Consider the following 18,487-nt stretch of genomic DNA (forward strand, 5'->3'; position numbering starts at 1 on the left):
AGCCCAATAACACGGATGCTGACAATTCAAATATCTCAAAGAAAATCCACGAAGTGCTTGCTGTAAGAAAAAGGGCAGAAGCTCTCAATTTTGTAGGGAAAGAAAAAATTGTATGCTGACATTGTCACGATGTGCGTATCGTGAGGCTATTTAAACGCAGAGAGAGATAAGACATCCATATAACTCAAACCCTGTTACTCTTTGTTGTTCTATTTTACTGTTAGTTACATTGCTAATCTTTTTTGCTATGATTAAATTATGAGCTAAATTGTCAGACGTATGCGTATTAGGAAGCAGGCTGTATTGCAGGCACCACTAGGGTGTTGGGACATAGTCCTAGAAATTGTTGTGGGGAGGCATTAAACTCATTGTGACCTCTCCTTCTCTCTACTCACAGTTCACTAGATCTTCCCTCATTGCTTCCCGCTTGGTGATCAAGCCTTTGCTCACCTGTTACCAGTTGGTTGTGTTGCACAACTTTAATTCCAGTATTTTAGAGACAGAGGAAGGCAGACCTCTGTGAGTTCAAGGCCAACTTGGTCTACAGAATGAGTTCTAGGACAACCAAGGCCACACAGACAAAACCTGTCTCAAACAAATAAACAAATAAACAAATAATGAAAACCTCACCTGTCATCAATTTTCACTTAGCATGCTTTCTGGCTCTCCTCCTGTCTGTCTGAGCAGCCATGGTCCCTCTGACACAGGGTTTTCCCCCCACTTCCAACTTTGTATGTGTCATTGTCTGATCTGACTGCATTTACTGCAATCTGACAGAGCAGAGGTTGTGTGCTGTAATTTGCTGTTGTGCCGTCAGTGTCCAGAACAGCGCAGATGCGTAACGATCATGGTGAACAGTCAGAGAAACAGGAAAGTGCGGTTTGGAGCTGTCAGCTCACTGGCAGGCTGCCTGACCCAGAACACTAGCTTGAGCACTGCAATGACCATCCCTGGTTGTCAATTTGGCTACATCTGGAGGGAACTACAATCCAGAAATGGAGGGCACACCTGTGATCCAGAGCTTGAGACTGGAAGAACCAGGTTTCTGACCTGGATCTTGACAAAGATCTTGAGGAATGGTGGCCATAATAAACTTAGGCCTAGGTAGGGTGGTACATGCCTTTAATCCCAGGAGACTGAGGCAAGCAGATCTCTGAGTTCAAGGCCAGCCTGAGACAAAGCAAGTTCCAAATTCAGGTGTGGTGATACACATCTTTAATCTGGACCACACCTTCTGCTGGAGACCTACACAAGGACTTTGGAAGAAGGAAGACTTGCCTTCTTCACCTGCTTGCACTTACTTGCCGGCCCATCTGTTGGAGCCTAGTTTTTTGGGATTCTAGTTTATAGAATCAGAAGACCATCTGAAACAACTATCCTCGTGGGACTGAACAACTACCAGATTCCTAGACTTCCTGTTCACAGCTGCCCATTGTTGGGTTAGTTGGACTACAGACATCACAATAAATTTCCTCAATATATATGCATTCCATAAAATCTGTGACTCTAGAGAACCCTAATTCATTGCCACATTAGTCCCAAACCTCCTGCTCTTTGTACAACCAATGGCTGCCATTGAGGGAGAGTTCCAGAAGCCCCTCCTGTGCACAGGTGACCTGAGAGTGCAAGCACAAAGGGACATTCTTGTCAAGGACTGTCAAAGTAAACCAGGGGATCACATAACAACACACCAGATGCTGCAGCTGGGTCTTGTGGAATAAGTTGAGTTAGTTGCCAGTTGGACCATGGACAGGGGCATACTGGGCTAGGGTCTTTGTGGAGGGGACACTACAGTAACAGGATCTGTGAAAGGGACCTGGAGGCCTGGCCTCTAACCATGGAGGACTGGTGTAGGGCTCTTGCGGTCATAGTTTACTGAGATCAACAGAGCGAGCATTGATTGCAGCATGTCGAGTGCTTAAAGAACTCTTTCAGATCTGAGAAGTGACTGGGGATGTAGTCAGAAAGCTGTGATCTCACTTGCTCTGGACTCCTGGGCTTCCTAGACTTAGAGATTTCCTTCCTTCCTCCCTTCCTCCTTTCTTCCCTCCCTCCCTCCCTCCCTCCCTTCTTTCTGTTTCTTCTTTCTTTCTTTCTTTCTTTCTTTCTTTCTTTCTTTCTTTCTTTCTTTCTTTCTTTCTTTCTTTCTTTCTTTCTTTCTTTCTTTCTTTCTTTCTTTTTTTGAGGCCAGGACTCTTCTGCGTATCTCCAAAACCATGTCAAGTTTGTAGTCTTCCTGTCTCAGTCTCCTGAGTGCCGAGATTGCGTGTGTGTAACACCACTCTTGTTAGACACTTGCACTTGCTTATAGAAACACAATTCCTCGGAGCTTCTTGAAATGCAGGAGTCTGCTGAGGAGTCCTGCCTCCCCACCAGGCATGCTTTATTTAGTACCTACCTCGACCCTCTCCCGACTGTGGTGAATAGTGTCCCAGAGGCTGCACTCTCTATCCCTTCCTCTTCTCTGAGACCCATGTTCTCTGGAACCTCACACGCCCACACATATGGGTGGCTCCAGTTCCTTCCGTGGCTTCTGGGAGTCCACAACCCTGCCAGGCTGCAGCCTTATATTTTCCTAGCTCTGTGATGTCAAAGATGACTCATTAGGTGGACGCTAGCTCTACTGATTAATCTTACTTACACACGTTGTCGTCGTCGCTTTCCCTGAAGCCTTGCTGGTAGCACGCGTTTTGCTACACTAGGAACAAAATCGCAGGCCGGTCCCGGGAGCGTTGCATACTGCTGACTCCATCTCTTTGATCCTACACATTAATTTACTTCAAATGACACCAAGGGACCAATGTGTTGCACACACACCTTTGCTTTGATGAAATTTTTTGCCTTCCTTTCTAACCATTTGTATAAAGAGCTCTAGTTTCAGCTTGTTTAGACCTTTTGAGCAGGGAATTGAACTCTTCTAAACCACTTCCAAATTGCTCCCACTGAAAACATGCTGAGGCTGGTTTTTTCTCTGCTGGGCCGAAAGCTTCGGTTCTTCTATCAGTCAGAAAACACCACACACCACACAGGCTGTGACTCCCAGTTCTCATATCCCCATAAGGCTTTAAATCAATGGCTCTCAACCTTCCTAATGCTGAGACCCTTTAATACAGTTCCTCATATCGTGCTGACCCCCAACCATAAAATTGTTTTGTTGTTGCTTCATAATTCTAGTTTTGCTACTGTTATGACTCCTAATGCAAATATCTGACACGCAAGACACCTTCCACGTGATCCCCTGTGAAAGGATTGTTCGACTCCCCCAAAAGGGTTGGGACTCAAAGGCCGAAAAATCCCACTTTAAATATTTTAGTTTATCCCAGGGATGAATTGTTTGAGAAGACTTCGTATCCTTTTCTCCAATATTGGTGATGCAGTTGGGGTTTCCCCTAGCCTGTTGCTGGATTCTGTACCCCAACTCCTGCTCCAACCCGTGTCCCTGTCACAACAACTCATGGGCTAGAACAGCCAGCTACAAATACAAATGTTATATTTCTCCAGTGAGACATGTCAAAGAGTGACTTTTGAGGAAAAAATTATCATGTCTAGATGGTAACTATTCTGGAGAGGAAGATAGGCCAAGAGAGCGGTAGAGATCAGACAGGACGCGCAAAGGGTGCAGGGAAATATTGAACAAGCTAGGGAAGCCACGAGGTGGATGAGTAAGGGGGAGACCCTTCCCTGGAGGGCATAGTCAGAGAATACGCCACCTGTGCTAGATGCTGTATGTGTCAGCTCTCCAGAGAATGGGGGACGGAGGCCCTTTCCCTGCCATCCCTGGGGATTCTGGTTCTAGTGGTCTGGGGGGGGGGACTGGAAATATTTATTTATTTATTTATTTATCTATCTATCTATCTATCTATCTATCTATCTATCTATCTATTTATTTATTTATTTGGTTTTTTGGATTTTGTTTTTTTGAGACAGGGTTTCTCTGTGTAGCCCTGGCTGTCCTGGAACTCACTCTGTAGACCAGGCTGGCCTTGAACTCAGAAATCTGCCTGCCTCTGCCGCCCAGAGTGCTGGAATTACAGGCATGAGCCACCACCGCCCAGCTGAAATTTTTATTTTTATAGTAGCAATAATACCAGCTGAGATTTTACAATAGCTTTATACCAGCCGCTGTCTTAAAAATTCTTATTGAAGCCGGGTGGTGGTAGCGGCCGGCGGGCGGCTGGCGGTGCGGCGGCGACGCACACCTTTAATCCCAGCACTTGAGGGGTAGAGGCAGGCAGATTTCTGAGTTCAAGGACAGCCTGGTCTATAGTGAGTTCCAGGACAGCCAGGGCTACACAGAGAAACCCTGTCTCGAAAAACCAAAATAAAATAAAATAAAATAAAATAAAATAAAATAAAATAAAATAAAATAAAATAAAATAAAATAAAATAAAATAAAAAAATTGATATTGAGGTGGTCCCTGATTTAGTGATTTTCAACTTTATACCAGTGCAAAAGTGATAAATTATACTTCAGATTCTGACGCTGACCTTTTCTGGAGCCTACAGTGCCCAGTACTGCATTTCTGTACTCTCTGGGCTGTAGCTGCCGGTCTTCATTGCACAAGTAAACCCACTGATACTGTTCAGTACGCTCAGATGCTAAGCTAAGCTAAGATATTCATTCAGTGTGTTAGCTGCACATGCTCAACTTGTGGTGTCTTCTATTTGTGATGGTTTTTTTCATGCAGCCCCATCAGCAGCGAGGAGGGCTTGTGGCAGGTTAGTTAACATGACTGTTAACTAGTTAACACAGCTAGTTAATGGACTTCAGAAGTAAGTTTTCGGGAGCTCAAGTGTCTGCCTCTCTGACCCTTTATGGCAATGGTGATGACTGTGATGTAAGATGGTCTTTAAAGAAGGAGGAGGAAGAGGAGGAGGAGGAAGTGAAGGAGGAGAAGGAGGAGGAAGAAGAGGAGGAGGAGGATAAAGATAAGGAGGAGGAAGAGGAGGAAGAGAAGGAGGAGGAGGAGGAGGAGCTTTCCTTTATTTTCCATTTCTTATGACCTTACCATACATAAGCTCACATCTCCTGCATATTCCCGCTAGATAAAGAAAGCAATGCATTGTGCTGACTTTAAAGACAAAGAACAGAGAGGAGACGCCCTGGGCCCTCCATTGGGAAACATAACCCTACATCCTACATACTTATCTTTTCCAAACTCTTCATTCTAAAGCATATTTTAAAATTACACCCAATATGAAAGGTGCCTCCCTGAGAAAGTTACAGGTGATACCTGTAAAAATAATCCTATGATCATGTACATTTAGAATATCTTGGAATGGTGTTACTGAGGAAAGCTGTGTAGCAGGATCTGAACACATCTCCCAAGTACTGCTCAGGGCAAATCCTGAAGGTGGTTTATAGAACCGCAGTCCCAATGACCCTGTCTTGTCCCACCATTCATTTTCTTCAAAAAAGTTATCTTGGGGTCGGAGAGATGTCTCAGCAGTTAAGAGCACTGACTGCTCTTCCGAAGGTCCTGAGTTCGAATTCCAGCAACCACATGGTGGCTCACAACCATCTGTAGTGAGATCTGACGCCCTCTTCTAGGGTGTCTGAGACAGCTACAGTGTACTTACATATAATAAATAAATAAATCTTTTAAAAAAGTTATCTTAAATTGATTTAAATTGGTAAGACAAAATGAAATTTTTGGTCATCCTGTTTCATATCTTTTTTCTGAATTTTTATTTTAAAAATATTTTTGATTAGCATATATTCATTGTACATGGTAATGGGCTTCAGAGGGACATTTTAATGTAAATATACAGCTATATAGAATGAGCTTTGAGCATCTCTCCCTCTCCCTCTTTCTCTCCTCTGTTAGTCCCCTTTGTTCCCCGGATAGTTTTGCTTTTACTTTGATGTCAAATATACATAATGATATCCTATATCTATATACTTTACAAACAAGAAAAATACAATATTTGCTTCTTTGAAACTGATTTAGTTCATTTAAATTTATCTCCAGTTGAATTCAGAGTACCCTTCTTTATGACTGAACAAGAATTACATTGTATACAAACCACATTTTCTTTTCTTTCAAAAAATCTTTTTAAAAAGATTGTGTGTATGTGTGTGTGTGTGTGTGTGTCTGTCTGTCTGTCTGTCTGTCATCTGTCTGTCTGTGCTGTTGGGGCAGGAAGGGCTCTTTACTGTTAAACCATTTCTCCAGCTCTACTTAATATGATTATAAGCTTCTAATTTTTATAGAATTTTACTTAATATATTCTAATATACAAATTTTAAGCCCAGAGTTAAAGTTATGGCCCAGTGTTTGGGTACTTAGTGTGTGTGAAAGCCTGGGTTTAATTCTTGGCTCTACAAAGCAAACAAATCAGCAAAGGAACAGAGAAGGCCAATGGGAATAGACTAAAGATAGGAAACTCAGCACTGATATTATATGTTACAAAGTGCTCTTGGTTTACAAACTGAGACACCCTCCCTCCCCCAGGCATTCTTCCCAGGGACTGATTTAATTCATTCAGGGTGCTCAGAAGTAACTAGATAACTTGTCTACCAGTGGGGCAAAGCAGAAGGGGAGGACAGCCAAAGCGGTGCCTGGAGAGGCTGCAGGGCCAGGACCAGGGCCAGGGCCAGTGATCTCTCCCAAGGGCACATCTAGCCAGGGGTCTGGAGCCCAATGGCTGTGATCTCAGGCAGGGTGCCAGGGGAGTCACCACCCAGTGCCCAGCGCATGCTTTTCAGCTGCTGTTTGCTGTGACTCTCACGTAGATTGAGTGCAACCATGTGGACAGGGTGAGGTTGCAATCCAGTGTGTGCTGCTTCTGCATCAGGGGGCTGATACGAGACCTCATAAAAGAAGGCTGTGGGTTGGAGGTGAAACGGGTCTGTTATTCTCTTTCCGGAACAGTAAATTTCTGGTTCACAAATTCCCTTGGTGGAAAATGGCTTTTCCTCCTTCATTTTGGTCAATCATGCAAGGTGGCCTGAAGTTCCACACACGGTTCCTCAAGTTCCTTATGTTCTGGAAGCTTCCTTTCTTCTTCTTGATTGGAGGCTGGGTGGCTGCTCTCTAATTCAACCTTGTCTTTATTCAATGAGCTGACTTTCAGGTTGGCAGGGTTGTTCGTGATGATAAAATGTGAGTCACTGAGGCGTTGCCATTTCAGGATGAAGCGAGGGCAGTTAGATGCATTGTACCTAATTTTTCTTGCACTGACAGATTAGATAGGTTTTCTGGGTAATGCTTTTGTAAGAGTCTTTGCTTCCATGTAGTCCACTGGTAGATCCCCAAAAGGAAACTGCATCACACTTTTATAAACTTTTATTATTTCATGTATATAGGTTTCTTATATGCATGCATCACATTTATGCATGCTCCACCTGCATGCCCTCTCTGTCATTAGCTACTTTTCACAGCATTGTAACAATGTGTCTGATGGAAGAAGCCTAGCCAGGGAAGAGTTTATTTGGTTCCTGGATTCTGGGAAGGCATCCCATCGCCGCAGGATGTAAAAGAAGCTGATTGTGAGAGTATTAGTTGTGACCGTTTCCATATCTTGCCAAACTAGGAAGCAGGGACAAGAATGGCAGAGCGTGTCATGTTTTTATCCTCGGGACCCCACCTCTAACAACCTTTCTCTACCCAAGGTTCCATAAGCTCTCAATACAGTGCCACTGTCTGAGAACCAACACTTTCAATGTGTGAGCCCGTGGGCGACATTTTACATTCAAACTACAACACCCCAAATAGCTTACACACCAAGAAGAATTCCAAGATTTTGATGGTGTATATCATTAGAGGCCTGGAAAGGAGCAGCTGGGCCTTAAAGATATCAGTCCAAGGAGAGGGACATAGCAGTAGATCAACTCTGATCCATGGATACAGCTGCATATTAATGTATGTGGTGCTCACTTGAGAGTCTACCTCACAGCTTTCCTCATTAGTTGATTGAAATAGGGACACAACACTATCCTTCACTTAAGGAAGTTGGGATTCGACAGTTTCTGTAGCATGTGATTAAGATGGGAATGCAAAATCTAGGGAGATATGATTTATCATGTGCAAACTGTAACATCTGTCCACACTAGTGCTCCCAGCGAAGGTCCAGAAGACACGTCTCCACAGAGGCATTGATAAAGGTGTTACTGGACATGACACCTGCCTTTCCAAGCTGCTGTGTGTTCCTTCTCTTTGTAGGTCACCCATATCCATAGGGGAGGCTAGCACTGTAACAAGCTCTCAGTTTTCAACTGGGATGAGAGTCTAGACCACTAGAAGCCAAGAGACCTTTACCGAAAGGGGCAGCAGGGATGTGTAGGCAGTCAGAATTCCCTGCTCCAAGGAGATCTTCAGCAGTGGTAAATTCTTCATGGTAGTCCTAGAAATGAAATAGGCAGACATATTGCTATAGTATTATTTAATATTTATGATATAAAATATTCTTAAGTGTTGTCACTATGAATCTGACGGAGACCATAGCTTTTGATGCTGTTTCAAGGCAGGCAATTCATGAGCTCAGAATCTGTTGAATAAAGTATCGTGTGTGTGTGTGTGTGTGTGTCTGTGTGTGTGTGTGTGTGTGTGTGTATGTGTGTGTCTGTGTGTCTGTGTGTCTGTGTGTGTGTCCCCTACATCATTGTCAAAAACATGCCTTGTAAATCTTATGCCAAGCCTTCTCCAAAAGGTCCTATTTGTTAGAGTGGTAGCATTTGAAATGAAGAACTTTCTAGGTCTTTCCAAGATTACTTGATATCTTAAGGTTTTACTGCTGTGAACAGACCCCATGGCCAAGGCAGGAACATGGCAGCACCCAGGCAGGTGTGGTGCAGGAAGAGCTGAGAGTTCTACATTTTCATCTGACGGCTGCTAGCAGAATACTGACTTCCAGGCAGCTAGGATGAAGGTCTTAAAGCCCACACCCACAGTGACACACTTACTCCAACAAGGCCATACCTACTCCTACAGAGCCACACCTTCAATAGTGCTACTCCCTGGGCTGAGCACATACAAACCCTCACACTAGACACTAATTCTGAGTCCACTCTGATCCGTGGGTACCCAAGATTCCAAGTGATCCACCAATCAGAATGTGGGTTGATGGTATCAGGAGATGGAGTCTGAGCTCAAGCGTGGCTCACAGTCAGGCCAGTGAACCCACAGACACCAACTCTAGTATTCCCTCACTTCCTGCATGGATAATTCAATACATATGCAGAACACATGGAAATTCCCACAGAGCCCCTCTGCTCGAGAGATGAAGGTCATTACGACAGGAATTGTTGGCCATTCTCTTCACAATAGTAAGCTGGAGCAAGCCGGTATCCCATATACCAGAGGACTCCATATCCTTCCACAGAGACGCCTAGACATTCATGGTTATTGCTTTCATTTTCACATTAGCAAAGCAATGAAATCAGCCTAGATGTCTGTGCATATGCACAAGAAATTTTATTCACTTATAAAGAAAGAAGAATTTTACAGGAAATGGTAAGAATTATGATGACACAGTCTCTGGAAAACAAACACTGTTTGCTGCTCTCATGTGTGGGTCTTTTACTTGGCATGTTTGTATATTTACACACACATACACACAAACACACACACAAACACACACACACATCCATCTAGATCTATCTATCTGTCTGTCTGTCTGTCTGTCTGTCTGTCTGTCTGTCTTTACACACACAATTGCTTTGGAATCAGAAGCAGGTGGATGTCTATGATTGTGAAGCCAGCCTGGTCTATGTAGTGAGTTTATATGTATTACCTTCATGGCAACATTTGGCATGGGGGGTGATATCAAGCTCACCTGCCCAATGTACTTATTGTTATATCAAATGCACACACACACACACACACACACACACAGGAAGGAGGAGAATTAGAATGCCATATCAATATGATGACTTGGCCGCAGAAAATAAGAGGGAAGGCACTTATAATAAAAATATTAACTTCAACACATAAATGCTAGCAATGACCAAATGAGTAGTAAGTTGCATGTGTCTGTGCGTAGAGTCATAGCGAGGCTGAGAAGCACTGAAGCAGACAGATAGCAGAGAGAAGCTACAGATACTGGTCTCTCTGATGGCAATTATGCTAGGCTCCAGTCCCAGAAAATTCTGGGCAGGAATGCAGGCAGGACAAACTGAATGTGGCTGGGTTGATGTACCAGGCCTTCCACTTGAGGTCTTGCCTGGTTGCGGAAGATGGTTGGTTCAGGATATGCATCCCTCATTGGTAGATGCCTTTGCTAGGGTCACTCTCGAATAGTCCATGGAGTTTCCATTGTGCTGTTTCTACCTCACCACTGAAATGCTCCACATCCAAATTTTTCTGCTAGTATTTTTCTGTCCCTCATCTCTTTTGTTTCCAACCCTACCTGCCCCAGTCCACTGGCGATATCTACTCTAGTTCCCCTTCCTGGGAAGATCCTTGTCTCCCCTTGAATCCTACTCATTACTTAGCCTCTCTGGGTCTATGGATTGCAGCATGGTTATGTTTTACTTGCACCTAATATACACTTATACCACGTTTGTCTTCTGGATTACCTCACTCAGGATGATTTTTAAGTTCCACTTGCCTGCAAATTTCATGGTACCATTGTATTTAATAGCTGAGTTGTGTAAATGTACCGCATTTTCTTTTATCCATTTTTCAGTTGAGGGCTGTTGTTTCCAGTTTCCGGGTATTATGAATAAAGTCACTATGAACATAGCTGAGCCAGTGTCCTTGTGGTAGGATGGAGTGTCCTTTGGGTATATGCTCAGATATAGCTGGGTCTTGAGGTAGATGGTTTCCCAGTTTCCTGAGAAACCATACTGAATTCCCAAGTGTTGTACAAGTTTGCCCTTCCACGAGCAACGGAGGCGCGTTCCCCTTGCTCCACATCCTCACCAGCATGAGCTGTCACGTGTGGTTTTGCTCTTAGCCATTCTGACAGGTGTAGTATGGAATCTCCAAGTTGTTTTGATTTGTAACCCCTGATGGCTAAGGATGTTGAGCATTTCTTTTAAGTGTTTCTCACCATTCGAGATTCATTTCTTGAGAATTCTGTTTAGATCTGTACCTCATTCTTTCAATTGGATTATTTGGTTTATTGGTGTGGGGTTTCTGAAGTTCTTTATATATTTACGGTATTAGCCCTCTGTCAGATATGGAATTGGTGAAAATCCTTTCCTAGTCTGTGGGCTGCCTGTCACCCTGCATGAAACTCAAGCCAAAGTGGATCAAAGACTTCAACATAAAACCAGACATACTGAATCTGGTAGAAGAGAAATCAGAAATAGATTTGAATGTGTCGGCACAGGAGACAACTTCCTAAACCAGTAGCACAGGCACTAAGACCAACAATTAACAAGTGGGACCTCATGAAACCGAAAAGCTTCTTTCTGTAAGTCCAAGGAGATCATCAGAGGGAACCTTTCTCTTGTGCATAGATGGCTGCTGTAGTTGGTGGAGTGGGTTAGTTATTATAAAAGCAAGTTTGGCAACAGAAAGCCATTGCCAAGATGCTGGACTCTGATTTTGGACCGGATGGCCCAGCCTCCAGAACTGTAGGAAACAAATCTCTATTCGTTGTAAGTTACCCAATTTGTGGTATTCTGTTATAGCAGCACACAACAAAAGACAACCAGCAAACGGGGAAAAGTTCCTGCAGAATTACAAAGAAACATCGAAATGGGGGATTTCACTAGCTTGCAAATGACACCCAGGGGAAACGGTGCTCCGCGGCCTCTTTTCTGCTGCCCTCACAGTTTGCCAAAGAGCATCAGTTGATGTGTGACACTTTCATTATTTACGGCTCTGAGGCTCAGGGAGCAGAGCGGCCAGGCTGGTCTCCGCTCACTCGTTCATTAGTTTTAATTAAAGCCTCTAATTTTATTTATGCTGCCACAAACTGATTAACAATTTGCCAGTACAGAGCAGGAGGCCTTAAAAAGTACCATGAGGAATCTGTGGGTCTCTAACCACAGACCTTATAGGAATGGGGGGGAATGGGGGGGAGGACGGCTGTGGAGGGCTTCCACCACAGCATGGTGAAGCGCAGCAGTGGAGTTCTGGACAGAAAACAAGGAAGACTCCAGGCAGCCTGAAGCGGTTGGAAAGCTTAGATGACCACAGAGGACTTGTAGAGAACCCTAGACTGATAACATATCTGGGAGAAAGTGAGCAGTGGCACAAACATTTATCCTTGCACTCTCTCAGGTACAGGAAGGGTGCTAGTTCCAGATATTAGGGGGGTAAATTAGAGAAAGAAAAAAGGCTGAAATAGGAGGTTTTAACCCAGCCATATGCAATGTGGTGATGTACGTACCTGAACTGATCAGCTTCCCACTGGTGACAGAGTTGACTTGGTCACATCAGAAAGCCCAATAGGATTTTTTTTTTTAATATTTATTTATTTATTATATGTAAGTACACTGTAGGTGCCAGATCTCTTTATGGATGGTTGTGAGCCATCATGTGGTTGCTGGGATTCGAACTCATGACCTTTGGAAGAGCAGTCAGTGCTCTTACCCGCTGAGCCATCTCTCCAGCCCCCAATAGGATTTTAACTTTAAAAAAAAAGATTTATTTTTATTTTATGAGCATCAGTATTTTGCCTGCATGTGTGTCTGCATGAGGGAGTCAGATCCCCTCGAACTAGAGTTACAGATAGTTATGAGCTGCTATGTGTGTGCTAGGAATTGAACCCAGGACTCTGGAAGAGCAGTCAGTGCTCTTAACCACTGAGCCATCTCTCCATTGGGTTTTTACTAAAGTACAGTGAGTGCTGGTTTCCGTTTGCTGTTCATGCTTTGGTGTCATATCCAAGAATCCATTGTCGAGTCCAAGGTCATCATTGCTAACTCAAAAGTTTCCTTTTAAGGATCTTATGGTTTTAGTACTTATATTTAGCTCTTTGATTCATATTGAATTTTTTTTTTTAGTGTGAGGTAGGGCCCCAACTTTATTCCTTTTTGAGTATTTTTACTTCTGATTACCCTCTCTTCTAAGGTCATTTCTTTTGTGAGTGAACATTCTCAATCTCAGCACCGCTGTTGAAGAGACTACTAATTCCCCCTTGAATGGGTTGATTTGGTATCTTTGCTGAAACCCAGATGAACATGCATGTATGAGTTCTATTTTGTTGACCTATATGACTATGTTTATACCAGCATACTCTTTTCTAAATGTAAATTCAATCACATCTCTTCTTTGCCTAATAAAATAAATCTAAATTTCATGCCCAGCTTAGAGAATTTTAGATTTTGGTCTTTCCCTGTCTTGGCTTCAGTCAGAGGCCCAGTGTTTAGTCTTTAAATAAGCCAACTTGTATGTGTTTAGCATCTTTGCATTGCTGCTTCCTGTTGAAAACCTCTCTCCATCCAACCCTCTCATAGCTGTCTTCAGGAATTCCTGGTGCTCTAACTGCTGAAGTGTCTCACTTCCTGGTCACTGTAGTAGTGTGGATGTCCCCCACGTTCCCTTGTGAGTGTTAATCCCAATGCAGCCTTGAGGTGAGGCCTTGGAAAGGTGATTAGGATGAATTAGGAGATGAATAATGTCACGAATGAGGCACAGGGTTTCTTCATTGTTTGCTTATTTGCCCTTTCCCCTTCTGCTACAGGACAACACATCAGGAAGGTGCCCACCAGATGTGAAGGCAGTCATGTTGGACCTCCTCTAGAGTCCTAATAAAAGCAACTGGTATTATGTATAAGTGATCTAGGCTTGGGTATTCTGATACATCAGCACACACCAAGGATCTACTAAAAGTTAGCCAGTCATTGTGTTCCTATCTCGTGACCGTTACTTACTTACATTTTTTTTTTTCCAAGACAGGGTTTCTCTGTATAGCCCTGGCTGTCCTGGAACTCACTCTGTAGACCAGGCTGGCCTCAAACTCAGAAATCCGCCTGCCTCTGCTTCCCAAGTGCTGGGTTTAAGTGTGCCACCACCGCCCGGCACTTACATTTCTTACTTAGACTTCTCAGCTTTCATAACTTTGAGAAATAAATGTCCACCAAGCCCCTGAGCTGTAGCGTTTTGTTATGGCAGAAGCATGAACTAAGACATGTGCACAACAGGTGTTGGGAACTGAGTGCAACACGTACCTAAACAACACTGTAAATGGCTTCCAAAATTTAGGGAGAAAGAAATGGACTTGAGAGAGAAGTTAGACGGCGCAGGACAAGAAAGGAGCTTGGAGTGTTGGATAGCCAGGTAGGTGTGGGGTGGAGCTTAGACAGAATACCAACATGGAGGACTGAGGTGGCTTAGAGCCGTTCTCCCGTGACAGAGAAAGCACACGGTCAGAGCTGGGGCTTGTGAAAACCCCGTTGGCAGAGGCAGTGGCAGGGGCAGGCGAGGTAAAGGAGAAGGAATGTGAGTAGAATTAGTTTGGCCACGATGACTGAGGCAGGCGGGCGGGGCTGGAAAAGATGGAGCACACACAAGTGAGGTGTGGCAGAGACTGAACCATCGTCCTCAGGATTGATGGATACAGGGGAGGATACTGGGTTTAGCTGATATTCAGACTTCTAAGCTCATAAACAGTTTGACACATTTGATCCCCAATGAAGTCTCACTACTTGGGATATCCAATCTCTAACTCTGAGCAGGGTGGACAATAAGGTTCCCACATTCTGGTTTATTTTTCTGGAGGCCTCCACAGGTTTTGGGGAGTTCTTTGCACCTCTGTTCTGAAGATCTATCTCCTTCATGATGACCACATGGAAGAGGAAATGCATGCTCTAATTTTGTGTTTTTAACAAATGAATGCAGAATTTAGCCTATGGAAGCTGCCGCCAATTCAAACAGTTCTCTGCATAGTTTCCTCTTGAGAAGTTCTCAGCGCTGTATTAAGGAACCATGGAAGAAGAACAGAGCTCTGGGCCCTTGTCCTGACCTATCCCACTCTGGTTTCCAGGCTCAGCACAGGTAGTCACAGGTACTTCCAGCATCCTGGGCCTGAGTCGTGACCTATTCTCAGTCTGCGTGTAGGACACATGACAAGGGCACTGGATTTCCCCTTAACTGTTCAGACACCTCAGTGTAAGGGAGGAAGGCCCGTGTTGCCTGTGGATCCCAGCAGTCAGCAGTTTGAAGACTGAGCGAATGATTCCTACAGGAAGTCTTGATAGCTGTCAAACCATACAGGGAGGGAGTCCCAAGTTGGATTCAAATTAGAAATGAGTCACGTCTGAAAAAATCTTGGTCTCAGACCACATCACGTCCCACAGTGCTACCGGAGAACTGCCGCACAAGGAGTGGATTACGGTGGGTGCGTGCATGTGTCTGTAGAGGGAACCACGGCAGTGTCTGATCTCTCCAGCTCTCCTGTGAGCAACACATTTTTGTGGGTACAGATCTGTGTGGCTCAGGACGCAAGCAGAAGTGCTATGGGCTCAGGAGATAAAGACAGCAGGGGTCAATGATGACCTCAGAGTGACAACTAGGGCAGCTTTGGCAGAGTTCGTGGGACTCCCACTAACTGACAGGCAATAGGGTCAGACACGGTTCTCACACGTGTGTCCAGCCTGCAGCCTTTCTAAGTCCAAATATAGCCATGGGATGTGGCCCATCACAAAGTAACAAACTTACTTAAAACATCATGCATTTTTGTGACTTTTTGGGGGGTAACTTGGTCACATAGCTATTTCATATGAACTTGGTAAATAACAATGTCATGCTGCCAGAGCGTCAAAAGATTGTACATGCCTACTGGGGCATGGGGAGATGACAGATGGCGCTGAAGAGGTCTGAGCACATACCTAGACTAGAGACACCCGAACTCCAGAAATGACAAGTGAGACAGACAGGAGGCCACAAGGGAAGATAGCAGCAGTCAGGAGGGACAGATAGGACACTTTGTGTTATAAAGACACACTTGTATACCAGACTGAATAAAGGAATAGTCAGAACGTGACACATTGTTACTGGTTCTTTGTTCTGAGTTAGTTGCCTCCCAGTCGGAGGCGCCTGGGGCAGGGAAGTTCAAGGTTGGTACAAGAGGAGATAACTTGATCCCAAGCATCCAGAGTGAGGGAAGAGGGCCAGGGAGAAGGGGAGAAACACAGACATCACAGGTCTCAAAAAACGTGGCTTGACACTTGGCCACTCTTCCATGCCTGTGTTCCACCCCCATTTCTCCTAATATAATCTGCGGATGAGAGAGTGACGTCAGATAGGTCTCTAGCCAACCTACTGCGTGTGTGTGTGATAGTTTAATGTTGATTGTAAAGACCTACCCAGGAGACAAACTCTGGGCATTCCTATGACAGGATAGCTGAGGTTGAAGAGCCCCACTAACTGTAGGCAGCGCTGTCCCGTGCCCTGATATCTAGAATGAAGAAAACAGAGAAATCGAGCCAAGCACCGGTGTTCATCTCTGCTTCCTGAATACGGATGCGAGGTGACCGACTGCCTTCAGCACCGTGGCCCCTGCCACGGCATCTGCCCTTGAACTGTATGCAAGAGTAACCCTTGCCTTCCTTCCGTTTGTTTTGTCAAGTATTGACTTCCCAGTCACGAGGAGATAGACCTGCCCTTGAATTGTATGCAAGAGTGACCCTTGACTTCCTAACGTTTGTTTTCTTAAATATTCTGTTGCAGCCATGAGCAAAGTAGCTAATTCAGAGGTTATGTTTGGAAGGAGAAGCAGAGTTCATCCCAAATACACAATGATTCCTAGACATTTTGAGAATGAGGTACCACTTGTAGCATGCTCATTTTGGGGGGGCAGAGGAGCTTATTCTTATCTGGGGAAACAGATGATAGAAGCAAATGAGGTAGCAGGAGAGGGCTAATCACCTCGAAGGAAGTGGTGTGGGCGGGGCTGGGGGGAGGCAGATTTTAGCAGTGGAGTTAGTGGGAGGCCTGTAAATGCCCACCTATCACAAACTGAGTTCTCTCCCATTCCCCTGATTCACACGATGAAGATCTAACCCTCAGCACCTGCCCATAGGAATGTATCTGGGGATAGGACTCTCTATTAAGCAGCAGTTAAGGTAAATTACGTCAGTAATTTTAGGCTCCAATTTTGCATTACTGCCATCCTTATGAGAAGAAAGTTAGATACGGGCACATCCCCAGAGGAAAGTCCATGCAGGGACATGGAGAGAAGGTGGCCTCTCACCGTCAAAGCCATGGTGAGAGGCCACCAGAAAAAGTAACCCTGTCAACAACTCAAACTCAAGACTTCAGCCTTCAGAACCACAGGGAAGGAGATTTCTGTCCTTTGGGCCAGTCAGAGGCTAACTACACTGCTTCAGTAGTTCTAGCAAGTAGGCGTGAAGGGGCAGCAAAGGGCACAGAGACCATCTTGAGAGAAACGCACTGACCTCGGGTTCCCCCACAGTTTCATTTGCTCTGCCTCTCATTGTCAAAACTGAATAAAGCCTGCACCTGTTGGTGCCAGATGCTTAGGTCAGCCTCTAGGGTACAGAGGTGGGTGGGAGGAGTGGGGCGGGGCGCAGGGCCCCAAACAGAGAATATGCATTGGCATTAGGACAGTTGAGAACCACTGCTGTGGGCAATGTGAACATGGAAGAGAGCAACTTCAACAGAAGCACATTGTCCTTTTATCAGAACAATGAAGGGCAGCAGTCTCCTCACAAGTGGCTACTGTGCACCCAGGCACTAGGGCCTTGAGGGTTTTCTAGGGCAGAAAAGGCAACTTTAAAAGGAGAACATTCCATCTGTAGGTCTGTTCCCCTGATATGGGAGCTTCTCAGAGCCTAGCTGACTGCATGCAAATGCCTCTCAACTTTTCAGTCAGGGGTTTCTCAGCTAGCCTTAGGTTTTTAGGTCATTAACCCTCCAGACCGGAAAACAAGGACTGGGACATGGGGACTGTAATGACTGGTCAGAAGAATGGGTCCTGAGCCATATCTCTGACCCTGGGAGAAGACTTGGCATCCTGAAGTGCTGTAGGGTCATTAGTAAATAAACATTTAACTCTTTTTCATAAAATTGTTTCTGAAGAGTTAAACCAAAAGGGCCTGTCGGCCACTTGGGCATGATAAAGTCCCCGCAGGACAGCTGTGTGCTCTAGAGACTCGAGGAATGGTTTAAAGCACGTCTGAGATGTAGCCATGTCCAGGGGTCCCTTTGGCCATTGTTCAATCTCGTTCCTTGACAGTGCTTTCTGCTCCACGCTGCGGCTAACTATGTTCTATATGATGTTCTAAATTCTTTTCATGCAGACCACAAGTACTAGGAAGTTAAGGAGACTTCAGACCAAATTCACTGGGACTGTGTTATTGAGAATGAATGATTAAGCAACCTTCCCAGTTCTTTTTTCCCCTCATTTGGGGTTCAAAGTGGGAAGGTGCACATCGCTACTTGAAACAAGATATGTCGCTAGGGGCATCGGGGTTCCCTTTTGGGGATTAATGAAAGAATTTTGAAACAGACTCCAAAGGACGCTTGAGGTAGTTTAAGAGAAAAGTATCGGGGCAGGAAAGCTATTAATCCAGTCACTACTGTGAGAAGGGAGATGGAGAAGAGGGAGAGAGAAAGTCTTATTGTTT

This window comes from Apodemus sylvaticus, chromosome 8 (assembly GCF_947179515.1).
Source record: "Apodemus sylvaticus chromosome 8, mApoSyl1.1, whole genome shotgun sequence".
In the NCBI taxonomy this organism is placed as follows: Eukaryota; Metazoa; Chordata; class Mammalia; order Rodentia; family Muridae; genus Apodemus; species Apodemus sylvaticus.